Source organism: Cynocephalus volans, chromosome 1, assembly GCF_027409185.1.
Source record: "Cynocephalus volans isolate mCynVol1 chromosome 1, mCynVol1.pri, whole genome shotgun sequence".
Lineage (NCBI taxonomy): Eukaryota > Metazoa > Chordata > Mammalia > Dermoptera > Cynocephalidae > Cynocephalus > Cynocephalus volans.
The window spans coordinates 124,409,619-124,427,533 of NC_084460.1; the positions used below are offsets into that span (position 1 = coordinate 124,409,619).

Below are 17,915 nucleotides of genomic sequence, written 5' to 3' on the forward strand. Positions count from 1 at the left end.
CCCCCAGGTGATTTCTATGAAATTTAAATTTGAGAAGCACTGGTCTAGGACATGTCTATATGAAGAAAGTCATAGCTATGGCTTTCTAGTGTTACAGACTATATGAAGAAAGGACAAGAGGAGGGAGCTAATCTGAAACTGGAGGCAGATGATGATTGCAATTTGAGCCAGTGCTTAGACTGAGGCAAATCTGAGGGTAGAGAGACAGCACTAGTGCAGTTGGCAGGACTTCACCTCTCCGTGAGAGAATAGATTCCTTTTCTTGGCCTGCAAAGCAGGTAACAGAAAGGAAGGAAGAAAAGAAAGAGGTAGGGAAAATGAAAAGAAGAGAAAAAGGAAAAGAAAGAAAAGTACAGGAAAGGAGAGGAAAGGAAAAGAAAGAAAAGGCAGCTCTAAAATACCTCTCAGGAGAAAGTCCCAAAGACTGCTCAGGCCTAGGTCTACGTGCCAGGGAGAAGATATCCTAGGCATAACGAGCCAGAGAGTAAATTGATGAGAGGCTCTGTTTCAAGACAGAAAAAGAAGGGAAACAGAGAGATGGAGAGTCCACAGGAGGCAAATGGCAGCACTCCACTAGAGGAAGGCAATCCAACTCACATCAAAAAATTTTCAACTACGTAGAACAAAGGGATCTCATTTGCCTTTCTTTGCTCCTCTGAACAAAACAGAAGCCCTGTGGAATATTCCTATGAAGACTTAGGTGCCATTTCATAAAAGCAAATTATGAAGAAATTTTGCAGAAGTCAGAAACAGTGTGGGTATCTGACTTCTCCTTGCCTGCCCAACCTCATATCCTGTTAGACTTCACTCCATGCTTTGTAGTCTGGCAATAGTGAAGTAGGTTTAAATCCAGAACTTGTCATGCACTTTAGTGTGTAAAACAGACACTGTGTGGTAGCCGAGAGAAAACTTGTGACACTTTCTAAGGAATCCTGAGCTATTTTGAAGGATTTTGAAAGGGGCTGTATTTTCTGCTGAACAGGTGAGGATAGACCTGGAAACAGAGTGTCATGATGAGTTTTGTACCCTTACGCAAGGATGATTAAGTAACATGGGTTACACTGGTAATTATTATATTTATTATAATTATTTGCTTGCATAACTACTAAGTGGTCATCTTTTCATCCTTGTCTCTACAGAACTCAGAACTGTTCCTGACACAGAGAAGGTACTCAGTTCATATCACCTGGGTAAATGAATAAATGAAAAGGTTACATCAGCTTAGAGGCTCTTATAGGCTTCCTACAAAGGCAGGGGTCACTCTCAAATTTGGTCCAAGGCTTTCAAGTAAAACAAACAACCAAAGAAACGAACAGAAAATCATTCCTAGAGTAGAGAGCAATCAGACTGAGAGGAAGGAAGATTCAGAAGTTTTCCCTGACCCTTCTTTAGTCCCAAATTTCCAGTTACTTCCAGAGGTAGATATTTTAGTTACACAAAAACTTAACATGTTAAAAACTGTGCCCCTTCAAAATATTACACTTTCCTAAACACTCAATTATCTCTAATGGCATATATGTCTTCACTTTTTCCTTGCTCACAATCTCAAATTTAGTTTTTAATTTTTTGTTCCATGTATACATCCTGATACGAGTTCTATGGTTTGTTTTAATGAATGTCTTTCATATCTCCCCTTTCCTATGCAATCCCATAGTCATCATTCTTGTACGGGCCCTAGTCATCTCATGATGTCCTCCAGGCTGGACTTTCTTCCTCTGGTCTCCAGTTCTTCCTGGCACAGCTTTCAAAGCAACATTTTCATCACGTCATCCTCTTAAGAACCACCAATTCCTTCCTGCTACCTCTTGGCTCAAATATAAACAGTTAGATACACATGTGCGTATTAATATCTCTACATTTCTTGTTATTCTCTGCATTGTGTAAATCAGATTGATAGCCTTTCCATTTTTCTCCCAACTCCTGTTTATTCCCACCTTTGCTCATTTGGTTATGATTTTTTCCTTTGCCTGGATGGCTTTCAGTGTCTCCCAATCAATTCAAGACCATCACTCAATTAAAATCAAATTCAAGATTCATTTACTACTTTCTTTGATTAAACCCAGGTCACACCGTTGATCACCTTGATTTCCATTTCCATGTACTATCATATAGATAGATAGACATATATAAACACATATACATATACATATGTGTATATGCCTATACATAAAATTATATTCATTTATTAATATTATTTTATTTTCCAAACTAATTTACATAAATTGAAGAAACTTTACTACTTTAATGTTTCATCACTGTACAGTGAGATTATGCATAAACTAGATAATATATATGAATAATTTTGCTTTGAAATATTGGCAGTGCCACTTATTTTTCATCATGAATAGATTACTTGAGTCACTCTTCCATAGATTCATTCACTCACCCATCATCTACTTATTGAGTACCTATTTTATTCTGAGCCCTGAAGTAAGACCTCGACCTTGAGATCCCAAAATAAGTAAGATGACTTCACTGCTCTTGAGAAACTCATAGTCCTGAGAAGGAGGCAGAGAAGAAACTAGATAGTTGCAATTGTATCAGACACCTGGAATTGTCATTTACTTTTCTAGTAATTGCTTTTCTGCACCCACACAGTCACAAAATGCAGTATAACCCTATGCTCTCTTACCCAAGAAGATTGGTCCATCAGTAAGCAACTGACTCATGAGTATTCTACACTTTCATTGAAGAAATCATTATTCTGACCAGTGAAACAAGGTTATATTCCCTGAACTTCAAATTCTATTTGGTGCCCAGCAAGACAACAGCAGTTAGATTAATTAAGTCACCAATGGAGACATTGGTCTGAAAAGAAAGATTAGTCTTTGGGACCTGAACAAAACCTTCTCTCTATTGTTCTCAAAGAAAAGTTCTCTGAATAAAAGAGCCCAAACTGAATTGTTCCAAGCTGGATGGCCATGGGACTTCTAAATATCCTACTGTCTGGGATGATCTAGATAGTATAATTTAAACCTGAATACCTAGAAATCATTTTATTTTCTCCAAATGCTATCTTTTCCTCTTCCTTGATGTTTTGTGGTAAGTAGCTCCTATCTGGTTTTTGGTTATTGATTTCCTCATAATCGAACATTCTTTGTTGTTTTGCTTCTACGTTCTTCAATGGCACTGTATACTGCAGGTTCAGGAACACATCTATCTGGTAAAGTTAGGTGAAAGGAAAAACATTGATAGTGATCTTGATAAATGAGAAAAAAGGACAACAGGATAAATTTCAATAAAGAAAATTTGAGGTAGTTGATTTACAGAGAGAGGCACAAAAATATGAATACAAGGTAGGGAGCAATACTGTGCAACTGTGTAGAGCTTTACAGCTAATACAATGATTTGAGAAAGGGAAAAAGAAGAGAGGGATGAATTGCATTCAAACTGCTTATACACTTGAACATTTTAAGAAGACTAGTGCTCATCAGTTGTTCTCCATGGATTAAAAAAAAAAAGTAAAGTTGGCTTAGAATGAAGTATATTATTTTTGGTTGTATACCAGCAAGGCTTTCTTTACTATCTATCAATCAGAGGGATGAAATAATGAAATGGGACTCCTAAGGGGCATTGTGGGATCTCTAGTCAGTCAATAAGATTTATAGCTATCCTTGGAGAATCATCATGAAGAGACCAAAAACTCCCTGAGCTGGAGAATTTAGTTCTTTGCCTAGTTTAACAAAAGCTGAATAATCTTTCAGCATCCTCCCTGGCTCTTGACTACTTTCAAAAACATAGTTTAGGGAAACTCAGGAATCTATAAAGTGACTTGTGTAGCTATGTGTTGAATTGGTCCCATGCTACATGCTGACTTTCTATAAAACAAAAGATGTCTTCATTTTATATAGACTTTTCTCCTAATTTTAAGTTTGACTCTCCAAAGTTTGTTGACCTACATGACTAGCTCTGGTGTGAGAAAATTGTTCCTATTTTATACCAGCATTACTCTCATTCACCATTATGACGGCTAACATTTTTTGGCATTAAGTTCAGAATGAAGACTAAAGATAAAAATAATGTGCTCTAATTAGCATAACAACCTAATCAAAATGGCTGTCCTATAGTTTCTAAAACATGCCCTTGTGAATTGTGTTCTATACCAGAACCTACATTCCTTTTCCTCCCTGTCTCTCCCAAATCATATGCTAATGATAGCCTTAAAGTATCCTGAATTCTAGAAATGGGAATCATGGAAAGATTTATATTATCTTTTAATTTCATCTTTCCATGAACTTTTTGAAGTACCCTTGTATTATCCTTTCAACATGCGATCAATATAAAAAAAACATTAATGAAATATTTTACATTCTTTGAAATCCAGTTTGTATTTTACCTTACAGAATATCTCAATTTGGATTAGCTACATCTCAGGAGCTCAATAGCTACATATGGCTAGTGGCTACTCTACCAGACAAAGAAATCCTAGATCATATATCTGACTTTAACTGCAAAGAAAGGAAAGAGCAAAGCAAGAAAGTTTAGGGGATCTCTGTGGAGTTTGCTCCAGCAATTCTCTATACTTTTCCCTCTTGCCACTTGGAAAAAAATATTTCAAGAGGTCATTGGACAGGGCACTATCAAGTCTTTGTTTAAATGATACCTTCTCAGTCCCATATAACCACTCTGTATAAAATTGCAACTCTTCCCCATTCTGTGTTCCTGATTTCATCTCACATCGTGCTCCTTGTTCCACAATACCATAACCTTCTAATACAGCGTATTACTTATTAATTATTATGTTTATTGATCATTGTCTGTCTTCCTCCCCTACAGAATGTAAGGGAAGAGAACAGCAGGAATAAGTGTCTGTTTAGGTCACTAAGGAATCCCAAGTATCTGAACCAGTGCCTTGCTTATAGTAGGTGCTCTAACAATAGCTGATGAATGTTGGGGGAATGAGTAAGACTTTGAAGCTCAGAATTTTACAGGTAAGGACACAGGAGCCAAGAGAGGTAAAGTGATTTGTTGAGGTCAAGTAAATTGGTCAATGGCAGAGCCAGTCCTAAGACCCAAGTCTTTGAACTGCTCTTCTAAAGCTGTTTACATAACTCCATGTATAGAAAGAAAAAAAAGTTAAAAAGTAACTCTGTTACTAGATATGAAATATAAATTACGGTTTTGGTAGTACAACAGATTTGTGCTGGATTGTAAATTTCTTCAGGGCAGAGACTCTCTTATACTTCTTTGAACCTTCTTCCACCCACCACAATTACAAAGAGTATTTTACACACAGTAGGTGCTGAACTAATAAAAGAATGGTGGTTGATGGTGTCTCTTTGTGATACAAGATGTGCTTTTCTTTCACTGGGAAGACAGTGGAAAGAAATTGTTTTTACCACAGATTACTAGCTTTTCATCATGGCCTGGAGAGTTCAGATAGAGGTTGACATACAAGTATCTTCTGCTATGATTAGCAACCAGCCTCTGGAGCCAAAACACTAAAATCTCAGAAAAGAGTAGAAAGTTCCAGAGTCAGGCTTTGACAACTGTCTAGTTTCTAATTCTCCTTAAAGATCTGTCAGGGCCATAAGTGTTACTAGCTTGAACCAAATTTATTGTTAATGTTTCTGAGAGTCTGGCTTTTCAGACTGAAATGAATGTGGTGATGACAAATAATGAGGGTGACTAAATGAGCAACAAAAGCTGCCCATTTTATCTATCTGTAATAAAACTCAGCTACTGCCATGGTGTGATTATACTTGTGAGATTTTTATGTAATAAAATACAACCTCTCTCCTCATGATGTTCACCAACATTCTTAATTCTTTGAGACCTCGGTGAGAATGGGAAAGAGGCAATTGTTATCTTCCTTTATTAGAGAAGGAAACAGAGTTGGAAAAGACATATGCTGGTTATGCAGCAAGTTACCAGCCAGATCGCAAATCTGTATCTCTTCATTCTAAGGATCACAAAGAAAGATTTTGGATAAGAGTCTAACAATCTTTGATATCTGTTTGAACTAAAGGTCATATCCTCATTTAAAAGCAATACTAGCTGAGACTCAGAGAAGTCCTATTTGCATAGGAAATCCATAATCAAAACTTTACAGAAACATACTATTGGCATCCCAGTAACTTGCCCAGCTTGAACATATGCTATCTGATCCTTTTTTAGAATCATTAAAAAAAAAAAAAAAAAAAAACAGTGCTGGAACTTTGGGTGCAGCTTAAAGTACAAACCTAGGACAACTAGGAGCAGTGCTCCAATGATTGAATTTGAAGTTTAATGGAGAATTTCAGTGACTTTGAAATAAATTGTAAGCATCCCACTATCATTTTCATTGAATTTTAAGTTTTCTTTAAGGGACCACAGATGGAAAGCTATTAAAAATTGAGCCATATTTTGCAGATTAATTTGGCTGGTGGTGTTAAAATGTCTCCATTTGCCATGGCTGGCATCCAGTACAAGGGAGACAGTCTTCAGGGGCTAATGCTGGGCTGAGTTGGTAGTATTTTATTGTTAGGCAGGTGCTACACAAATGCAATTTGTATTTCCACTTATGAATTCCATTCTATGTCAATCTGATTCTGAAACAATCAGTTGTAGCTAAGGAAATCAAGCACAGTCTTAGGGATCAGAAGAATAGGTTTAAGTCCAGCTCAGTCGTTTGCAGTATGACCTCAAGAAAATCATTTAACTTCTCTGAATCTTGGATTTTTCATTCACAAAAATGGGAGAGAGAAAATTGTAGGTGAAAAGAACCTTATGAACAGAGACCTGGAGGTATAAGTGACAGAAGACCTTGGATTTGATTAGGGCAGAGACTACATATTTTAAAAAGAGAGAGAGTTGGCATGGATAGAGTTAGATAAGTAGGGCCAGAATAAGGATGTGGATTCAACTCAGTGGATCATTGGCAACAAGGGTGACATGAGAAAAAGCTGTGTAAAAGATTGGCCAAGGGTGGAATGCATCAAAGAGCTAAGTGCCTAGAATCAGGAAGGCTCCCAGAAGTCAGTTGCAGTAATTCATGTGTGAATTACTGTAAGAAGGCCTATGAAAATGCCTGAAGTAGCATTGTGGCAGAGGCAACAGAAGGGATAAAAATCAGTAGGCCATCTCTCTCTCATATAAAATGTGTGTATACATATATATACATGTATGTGTGTATAAATCTATCTATAGATAGATGTGAGTCAAAAATGACTGCAAGTTTTAAGTCTGGGTGATGACAAATGTGATAATGTAATACACAGAGAAATAAGGTGGGAGGGGATAGTGGGAGGGGTCTCTGAGATGTTGAATTAGAGGGTGGTGATGGCAAGTCACCCATGGGGAAACATTGATTGAGCTTTTGGTGATGTGGACCTGCTGATGTGGACATATCCAAATTTGGAGATTAAGTATGATGATGCTAATTGAAGCCATTGGAACAAATGAGCTCCTCTCAGTAAATAGAAAAGAGAGTTATAACTCAAGATTTAAGATGGAACATTGGAAAATCAAATGCAATAGTATATGTAAAGTACTTAGCACAGTGGCTTGCATATACTAGAAGATCAATACATGGCAGTTTTTACTATAATTAAGAACATACAGCTTGAAAGGTAAGGCAGAGAAGGCGCTTTCAAAGGAGAGAGAGGCATGCATGGTGAACTACAGCAGCTCCCCTTTCTCATTGGAGAGTGCGGCCTCAATAGTAAGGGGGCCAGGCCTCAGTATGAGGGTGCCCCAGGGCTCCCAAGGATTATCTTCCATAAAACTCTTTACCAACTATAGAAGAAAACTGAATATTAACAGCTTTGTTGGTAAGTTGAATTCCTGAGAGCTGTATTAATTGATCATTCAGGCATTAGTGGAAGTGGTGTAAAATATAACTCATGGATTTTCTTTTTTTTTAAAGCCAGAGTGTGTAAGAGTTATTCTTCTCCTAGCCAGTTAAGATCAGCAGAGCACAAAGTGTGGGTCAAACTACTCTTGCTTTGGTTGAGTCTATGGGCAGTTAGCATCAACTAAAACAAGGACCTCTAATTTGTTGTTATTCCTCCAGCTTCATGGCCGCTTGACCTGAGATCCATATACCTGGACAGATCTTTGATCAAACAGCCTTCACATGAGGCCGCTTGAATGTTATAGTCCTCATAGAACCCCATATAGGTAGATACTACTAGAAAATCAATCATCCATTTATTAACATATATTGAACACCTACTCTGATCCAAGTCCAATATCACTCACAAGTATTAAAAAGAGTGAATCAATGAATAGAGAAGTAGACAGGTATAAAAAAAGAGTGACTCAACAAATAGATAGAGGAGTAGAGAGAAAACAATTACTAAAGGCTAAAGAGATACAGGCTGTTGATAAAATGCCACAAAGCATTTAACTCTTAATCTGTCTTCATAAGCTTTCTCCACTTTATAGCAGAGAAGACAGTTAGATGTGTAGGCTACTCAATTCTAATTTGTGAATTCAAGGAGGAATTAATAGCTCCAGAAAAAGAAGAGTTTTTCCACTTTTCCTACATCAATCCAGCATGAGCACAAATGTATCCCTGTTAAGGCTTGGGGGAGAAAGGGGGAGGGAGAATATGATTACTGCCAGAACAAACTCAACAGACAGGAACAGAAAAGAATTTTACTGGCAGAAATTAGAAATTGTTCTTTCTCACTCCACCAACACATAAGTAATAAACACAGAACTACCTTCTGCTGCCTTTATAAGCTGTGTCACAAAAATGATGCCTCAAGGGGTAGCAGTAGAATCTGCCATGCAATGTAACTATACACCCCACCCAAAACACCTGAAACTATGACAAAAAATTCAGTTTTTTGCTCATGATATCTTTGATACAGACTCAATAGTCTTAGTTCATAAATGAAGCTAAAACTTTTTGGCCACTGGCCTTTGCAAAGCCTCCAGAACAAATTGAAAAGTGTATGATGCAATCTCTTGAATTAATAAAAACTGTTACACGCACACAAGTTAAAGTGAGAGTTTCATGCATGAGACATGTAATATTTCAATGTATCAGACGTGTAATGGGATTTTAAAATGGGATTCTGTCTCTGTTTGGCTAAGGCCCCTAAGATAATGAATGCCAACCACTCCTACATTCCAAAGTGAGGTGCTAGATCCCCAAAATAGGACTTGAAGTTTTCTGACCATTAGTTGATCACCAATCCACTGCCTATAAAAATAAGTCGGAGATTTCTAATCAAGATGGCAGAATAGACGGTCCCCAGCATCACCATCTCCAACAATCAACCAATTTACAACTATTAAAAAGCAATGACAGCCAAGCTGGGTCTGCTAGAGCTCAGGGGAAGAGGAGGAGAGACCTACAGAGTTCATGAAGAAGCTACAATGAGAGAAAGAAAGGATTGCTCCAACTGTTTTGAGCCCTGGCCACTTCAAGGCTGGCCCTGGTGAGTGCACAGAGCAAGAGCTGTCAAAAGTCACAGCTGTGCCCTTTGTATGAAATTACTTGGAATCAGCAGGGAGAAGAGGGCCTTGGTGGGCCCCAGGCCAGCAAGACCACTAACAGGTTTCCTGTGGACCCACATAGGAGTGAGGAGCTAGAGACAACTGAAAAAAGGAGCCACTAAGAGGCCAGTGAGTCATTGCAAGGGACTGGACCATTGCCCACCCCATGGGAAGTGTTTGGAGTGTGGGCAGTGGGGGAGACGGGCCCACCAGGGGAACACTGGGGCACAGCAGGGACAGCTGATCTGCCCCCCAATCAGCACAGGACCACTCAGAGGAGACTGGTCAGGAATATAGAACTGGAGGGGGTGCCGTTTACTGAAAAGACTCAGGCCCAGACCTGGAAAACCTGAGCTGCACAAAGAAAGCCTTCCCCAGGGAACCAGCAGCAAAGCAGCAATTTAGCTCAACCATAGGGCTCAAGTGCTGATTCCCACAGGAAGTTCCCCCATTTTAGAAGTAACCAAAGGAGAACAAATTAGTTCCAGCGCAAAGTTTAAGTGGTGGGAATAGTGAGTAATCCAACACAGAAGTGAAAGTAAAAACAAAAAACTCACAGATCAGAGACAGAGTTCTGATATTAACCAGTAAAAGTCTAACACCAACAAAGAACACTCATAAAACCTAGAAGGACCAGAAGCCCCCTGGGCTCCCAAGCCAGGGTACGGGGAGGGCCGAAGGCCTCAGGCACGCTGCCCTGAGGTCTGCATCCAGCCCAGCCACAACTGAGTCACCCTGGGCTCCCCTGCCAGACTGGAGGGCGGGGGTGCCACAGGCCTCAACCATGCCCCCCTTCCTCTTCCTCCCACCCTTTCCTCCTCCCCATTTGCCTCTCCCCCTCCCCCAACAGTTCTGCAATGTCTTCGAATGTAAAAATATATATTATAATAATAGTAAACAAATAAATTTTAAAAAATAATAAGTTGGAGACACTGAGGGAGTTTCTGGAGATTGAAAACAAAAGACTTCTAGAGTGAGTTGTGGAACTGTGGTGTCATTTTCCTTCCCTTTCATTCCCACCTTGCACCAACATGGAGCCCCCCATTGCACTTCAAGCACAGTGAGAGGGTATCAAGGAGACCACCAGAGAGTTCAGTATGTGTCTCCAGGTCAGCTGCGAGAAATTGAGAAGGTTAGAGGCTGCCTGAAGTAACCTGAGGCAGCAAAACCGAGCACTGCAGCTGGTAGGTAACTACATCCCTGCTGACAATAGGGCCAAGGTGCTCGTTGGCCATGGATCAGTCACGGACAACACAGGATAAAGGCTGCTGGTCTGAAACTGGTTAAGTGCCCAGAAGTGTTTTCTGTAAGGGACAAGACAAGCTTCAGCAGAAAGAGGCTCAGAAGTATCAATGGGTATAAAAGTTGCTGCCAGGTAAAGGGGCTACAGTTGAGTGACCCACCAAGGGAATATTTGTGGAGGCCAAAAAGCACCACTAGAGGGTTTACATGCATCTCTGACAGTGCTGGAAGAAATTAAGACCACAGCAGTGGTGCTAGTCAGACTTTTGCTCTCACACACCTCTCTGGCCTCCCTACACTTTAATATTAAACAGAGAGAGCCTAGTGAGTGTGGCAAGAGAAGAGGGAACCCACATGCTCCCACCCACACTCACCTGCACAGCAAACTTCCAGATGAAGCAGGTCCAAGTTGGGGAAAAAGAGAAAATGAAACTTTGAATGAAGTTCAGAATTTTTACTATTTCACTGGACTAGATATATTAATAACTGAACTAAGACTGTTATAGGAAATAAAGTGACAAGAGAAAACATTTATTATCTAATTGTGAGCATATAAGTGGTGAGATCTGTGAAACATTTTATCTGATAGCAGAGGAAGATGTACAGGAAGATGAACAGAGTAAAGGCAGTAAAGGGCCAGTACAAAGTTGTTTTCTGATGGCACCCTGCTTTTTCTGAACTGCCTACAACCCCTGCTGAGAGGAGCCATGTTTGTCTCTTGTAATTCCACCTCATTCCCAATTTCTGACCATAGTTGATTGGACCAGGGAAAGGTATCCGACCAAAGTCAGCCAAACAATAGCCCGGCTAGACACCTGTGATATACCCTTGAGCAAAATATCAGTTTCCTTGGCATGGAAATATGAAAAAAACAAATAATCAAAGAAGAAAATTAGTATCCTTAGCCAAGCTAAACTATTATCATTCTTCTAACAAATATTTATTGAGGGCACTACTATGTTATAATAAAGAATAACAAACATAAAGTCGCTGTCTTCAAGGAGCTAGTCTAGTGGGGAAAAAGACAAAAATCAGTTAAACAAACAACTGAAAGAAATAATGACAGATTATTATTATTGCCATGAAGGAAATAAATAAAATATTTGGATAAGAAATAGTGAGGGGGAAGAGCCTATTCTATATAAGATGGTCTGGGAAGGGCTATTTTCCATCAGATATATTAAATATCTGAGGTGTGAGATACCAAGAAATGGGTTAATGGACATAAAACAGCTAGTTATGAAAAATTAGCTCTATTGGTGTACAGTCAATCTAGGCACCTATAATTAACAATAATTTACTGCATGTTATCAAATGACTAGAAGAGAGGAGATAGAATGTCCTCAACACAAATAAATGATTACATTTTGTAATGATACATATGAAAATTGTCCTGACTATATCATCACACATTGTACACAGGTATTGATACTCAACACTGTACCCTACAAATATAATCAATTATGATTCGATAAATAAAACAAGCAAACAAGTGTCATCATCCCCCAACCAAAGCTGCTTTTTAAAAATTGCTTCTGAGTTTCTTGGCTTGTTAACGACCTCCCCTTATCCTGAGAGCATTCAAATATTGTTCCCCACTTTTTCACTTTTTAATGGGTTGGTATTTTATATTTTCAATTCTTTTAAAATTTATATTTTATATCGTATGAGACTAATCTATTTTCTTCCATATTGAAAGGCAAGTATATCAATATAATTTACTAAATAAATCATTTTCTACTAAAATAAATAAATAAATAAATAAATATCTGAAGTGTGATATTTAAACTGAGACCTGAAGAATCATATAGATCCAGATTTATGTAGTCTGGGAAAGAGTGTTCCAAACATAGAGAAGAGAAAATGCAAAGACCCTGAAGAAGGAAATTGCTCAGCACATTCCCAGAAATGACAGCCAGGGCAACTAGAATAGAGTGAGAAAGAGGGAAAGATGAGATCAGAAGGGGAGATGGGAAGCCATGGTCAGTACAATGCAACCTAATGAGACAGAATAGAGGCCAGTGTGGACTATGTGAAATATACCTTTAAAAAGAGTAGAGACTGAGCAGTAACTGTGAGCTATCTTGTAAAACTTACAGCTAACAAATTTTGAGTGCTTTCATGCCTGTCAGTATTCTATATCAGAGGTGAACAAACTGTTTCTAAAAAGGCTAGGTAGTAAATATTTGAAGCATTGTAGGCTAGACAGCCTTGGTCACAACTACATAACTCGGCTTATATAGTACAAAAACAACCAATAGACAATATGAAAAGGAATCAGTATAGTTTTGTATCAATAAAACCCTGGACACTGACATTTGAATTTCATATAATTTTCATGTTTCAAGAAATAGTCTTTTGATTTTTAAACCATTTACAAATGTAAAAAAAACACAAAACCATTCTTAGTTCACAGGCCATAAAAAACAAATAGAAAGCAGGACAGGCCCACAAGCCACAGTTTGCCAGGCACCGTTCTACATGCCTTATTTGTAAATAATTTATTTAATACTTTCAACAACCCCATGAGACAGAAACTATTAATATACTCACATCACAGAGGAAAAATCCGAGGCAAAATTTCTCACAGCTAGAAATGGGCAGAACTAAGATATGAACCTAAGCAAATCTGGTTCCAAAGTACATGTTGCTAATTTTTCAATCCTGCCCCATTCTAATAAATAATTCAAATTTAACATATTCAAGAAAAACACTTCCAGAATGGTGAAGTAAGGACCTCCAAAAATCTGTTCCTCCATAAAAGCAATTAGAAAACTGGCAAAGAAAAATAATAGTCAAAATCAACTATTTCAGAACTCTGAAAATTAACCAAAGACTTACAACAATCTTAAAGGTGTTTATTGGAAAAAAAAAAAAAAAGGTCAAATCTCAGTAAAAACAGTAGAGTTTTATTGTGTTTTAACTTGCCTATTTTCAACTCCCTCTTTCCAACTCCTCAGTGGTCTTGAAAATTAACAGCTTTACAAATACAATAGCTGTGAAAACCAGCAGTCTAGCAGCCACTGGAAGGAGGCAGAGTTGGTTTAAAGCACTCCCAATCCAGATAATTGTCATTATTTGGCCTATCTGGTGGGTCCATGGAAACCCCAACTCATTGGGTCTTATTTGATCTGACCCTGAGCTCACTCAGTGTAAATAGTTCCCTTTACCCCCCATGTATTTGTCAAAAATTATTGGTGGAAGTTGTTTAATATCCCAGCTGCCTGAAGGGGAGATAATTGTTGGGGTATACAGAAGGCTGACCAAAAAAACTTAAAAGGGAAGCTATGGAACAAGATATTCATAAGAGAGTTTGAAAAGTTTCAACATATTTCTGGATATCTAAAAGGTCATGAGTGTGGTCAAGGCTATGTGAATGCCTATGTAAGACCTGAGAATTCCCTAATCTCTGGACTCTGGATGACATAAGTCAGTAACTGAAGGCTAAGGCAAAGTTGAAAACTGCCAGAGAGTTGAAGTGTGCCCCAATAAACACACAAAGCTCATAAGCAGTGGCTGAGAGACTTACTGGTTCAAAGCATTTAAGGAAATCACTATGTAATAATTAGATGACTAAGGTAACCAAGCAGAGACTTAAGTGACTGAACATGGCAGAGAATGAAGAATTTATAAAATTGATTCAGAAAAGTTACTAAACAAAGAAACAACAACAACAACAAAAACAAAAACAACAAACTGGGAAAAGGGGCAATGTCATGTCCAGAATTGCCATATTATATGACTAATTAGCAGCAACAACAACAAAAATAAACACACATTCAAAGAAACAAGAAAAAGGCAGTTGAAAGAAATTGTTCCTGAGGAAGCACCAACATTGGCCTTTCTAAACAGACTTTATATTAGCTATTACAAATATGTTCAAAGAACTAAAGAAAACCATAACTAATGAACTAAAGGAAAGTATGAGAACAATGTCTTACCAAATAGGAAACATAAATAAAGAGATAGAAATCATAGTTTAAAAAAAAGAACCTAATATAAATTCTAGAGCTGAAAAAAAATCAACAAACTTGAAGATAAGTCAATTAAGATTATCCAGTTTGAGGAACAGAAAGAAAATAAAATTAAGAAAATAAGCAGATTGTCAGAGATCTGGGGCACACCATCAAGCATATCAACATATGCATAAAAGAAATTGCAGAAAGAGATGAGATAGAGAAAAAAGCATAAAGAATATTTGAAGAAATAATACTTGGAAACTTCTGAAGTTTGATTTTAAAACATTCAACACATCCAAGAAACTCAACAAACTCAAAGTAGAATATACTCAAAAATATCCACAATGAGACATGTCATAATCAAACTGTTAGAAGCCAAAGGCAGGGGGAAAGAGAGAAATTGGGAAAGGGCCACAAAAGTTGATTATATTGTATAATGATGAATATACTAATTATCCTGATTTGAACATGAAAAATAAATAAATAAAGCCAAAGACAGAAAATGTTGAAATGAGTAAGACAAGCAACTTGTCATGTACAGGGGAACCTCAATAAGATTAACAGCTGATTTTTCATCAGAAATCATGGAGGTCAGAAGATAGTGGGATGATATATTCAAAGTGCTGAAAGAAAACAACAGTCAGCCAAGAATTCTATATCCAACAAAATTATCTTCCAAAAACATAGGAGAAATTAAGATATTCCTAGATAAGCAAAAACTGAATTTATCACGAACATACCTGCCCTACAAGATATACTAAAGGAAGACCTTCAAGCTTCAGTAAAAGAACACTAGACAGTTTTTCAAATCCACATTTTAAAAAAAAAAGTGCACCATGTGAAGAGACAAAGACTGAGCAGTTGTGCCCACATTGCAGCACAACTCAGCAGCAATATATTTTTCCACATAGAACCTGGGAGAAGGAGATTAAGAATCAAGTCTCTTTTCCCTCCTTCTTCTGTGAGTTTTTTTTTTATCTTCAGCTACATTTTTCAACTTTAAGAGGAACTTTATCATCAAACACAATGGTTAACAATGTTACAAACAAGACAGAACATCACTCCATTAACTCCCATGTATTCATTAGGAATCTCTACAATCTTGTGGTTACGAAGTCTGATGTAGAGACAATCTTCTCAAAGTATGGCAAAATTGTGGGTTGCTCTGCTTGCAAGAGCTTTGCCTTAGTTGAGTATGTTGACGAGAGAAATGCCTGGGCTGTAGCAGGAGAGGATGACAGAGTGATTGTTGGCCAGGTTTTATATATTAATCTGGTTGCAGAGCCAGAAATGGACTGAGGAAAAGCAGCTGTGAAACAATCTGCAGCAAAGATGTAATTCTCTTTTTTGCCTTGGACTATGACTTTCAATGGGAATATTATGACAAAATGTACAGTTACGCAGCATGTGTTCCTCCTCCTCATCTTATTTTTCAGGCTTTAGTGCCCTTGAAATGCCAGCATGTATCAGGAAACACCTCCTGAAGGACTAAAAGTGTCTTCAATTCTAAGAGTGGACAATGGAGTTCTTCTTTCAAGTCTGGAAAGTTAAAAGGAGATGACCTTCAGACCATTAAGAAGGAATTTGCCCAGATAAAACACAAAGTGGATTCTCTACTGGAAAGCTTGGGGGGGAAAAGTAAAGGAACAGAGTACACAAGGAGAGGTGAAGAATGTTAAGTAAGAAGAGGACAGAGCAGCGGCTTCCTGAAGAAAGATGAGACTAATGTGAGGGTGAAGTCTGAAGGGGGTGCAGATGACTCAGCTGAGGAGGAGACCTACTGAATGGTGATGATAATGAAGATGGGGGGTGGCCAGCTGGAGTTGATCAAGAATGATGAAAAACAGGCTGAGGAAAGAGAGGAGGACAGAGACGATGCCAATGGCAAGGATAAGTGTTAAGTACATAGTGGGGTTTAGAACTCTTATCCCATTATTTCATTACTGAGGTGATTGTCTAATTTTTTTTTTTTTACCAGATTCTCTCCCTTAGAATCTTCAGCACATGCTCCCCTTCTCATCCGCCCCATGTTCATTAATTCATATTACCCTATGCACAATCCCATTTTCATTTCCTTTGCCACTCCTAGTAGTTTTGTTATGTCTTAGCCTACAATTTTTGCTCTTAATTTTGATACCCTTTATTACTTAACAATAAAAAAGATGTATGGTTTTTATCAACTGTCTCTGAAATAATCTCTTATTATACAGGGAGTACAGTTCTTTCCATTCATACAAGAGTTCAGTAGTTGCTTCCCTAACAGTAAAGACAATCTTACTTAGTTGAGTAGAACTTGAGAGCCACTTTGAGTTACAAGTATGTGTGTTATCCTCCACGTAAGAGTGCTGTGTGGGGCTGTTCAAAACAAATGTAACCATGTATTTTTGTGAATGAGAGTTGGTATGTCAAATGCATCCTCTAGAAAAGTAAGTAGTGTTAACAGTCATAAGATTTGTTTCCTAACATTGAAACTGTGGGTTACTTTTGTGAACAGCCTGATGTTTGGAACCTTTTTTCCTAAAATAAATGAATCCTTCTTAAACCACGAATTTTGAGAAAAGTAAAATAAAATAAAATAAGATAAAATAATACCAGCAAAGTTAATTACTCAGATAATTATAAAAGACAATACAAATGCACTTTTATTATAACTTTTTTTCTAACTGATTTAAAAGATAATTGCATAAGTCGATAATTATAAAACTGTGTTGATAGGCCATAACAAATAAAGATGTAATTTATATGAGACAAAAATAGAAAAAAACCCAGAAGGGAATGGAGCTACTATACTATGGAAATTAAGTTTGTATTAATCTGAACTAGATTGTTATAAATTAAGATGGTAATTGTAATCCCCAAGGCAACCATTAAGAAAATAGAAAAAAAAAATAACTTAAAGAAATGACAAAAGAATTAAGATGGTGCACAAGAAAGTATCCATTTAACACAAAAGAAAGCAGTAACAGAAGAATAGAGGAACAACAACAACAGAAAGATATAAGACATATAGAAAACAAATAGCAATATGGCAGACATGAATTTTATCATATCAATAATTATATTAAATGTTAATGGAATAAACACTTCAATCAAAAGGCAGAAATTGACTGAATGGATTAAAATAAAGACATGATCCAACTATACTTTGCCCATACGAAACACATTTGAAGTTCAAAGACAAAAATTCATTTAAAATACATGGATGTAGGGCTAGCCAGTTAGCTCAGTTGATTAGAGTGAGGTGTTATAACACCAAGATCAAGGATTTGGATCCCCAAACCACCC

General features: G+C 37.5%; 1 pseudogene; it reads left to right on the plus strand.

The window, feature by feature from the left end:
• Positions 1-15,644: 15,644 nt before the first annotated feature.
• Positions 15,645-16,531, plus strand: LOC134387458 (heterogeneous nuclear ribonucleoprotein C-like; annotated as a pseudogene).
• Positions 16,532-17,915: the final 1,384 nt, after the last annotated feature.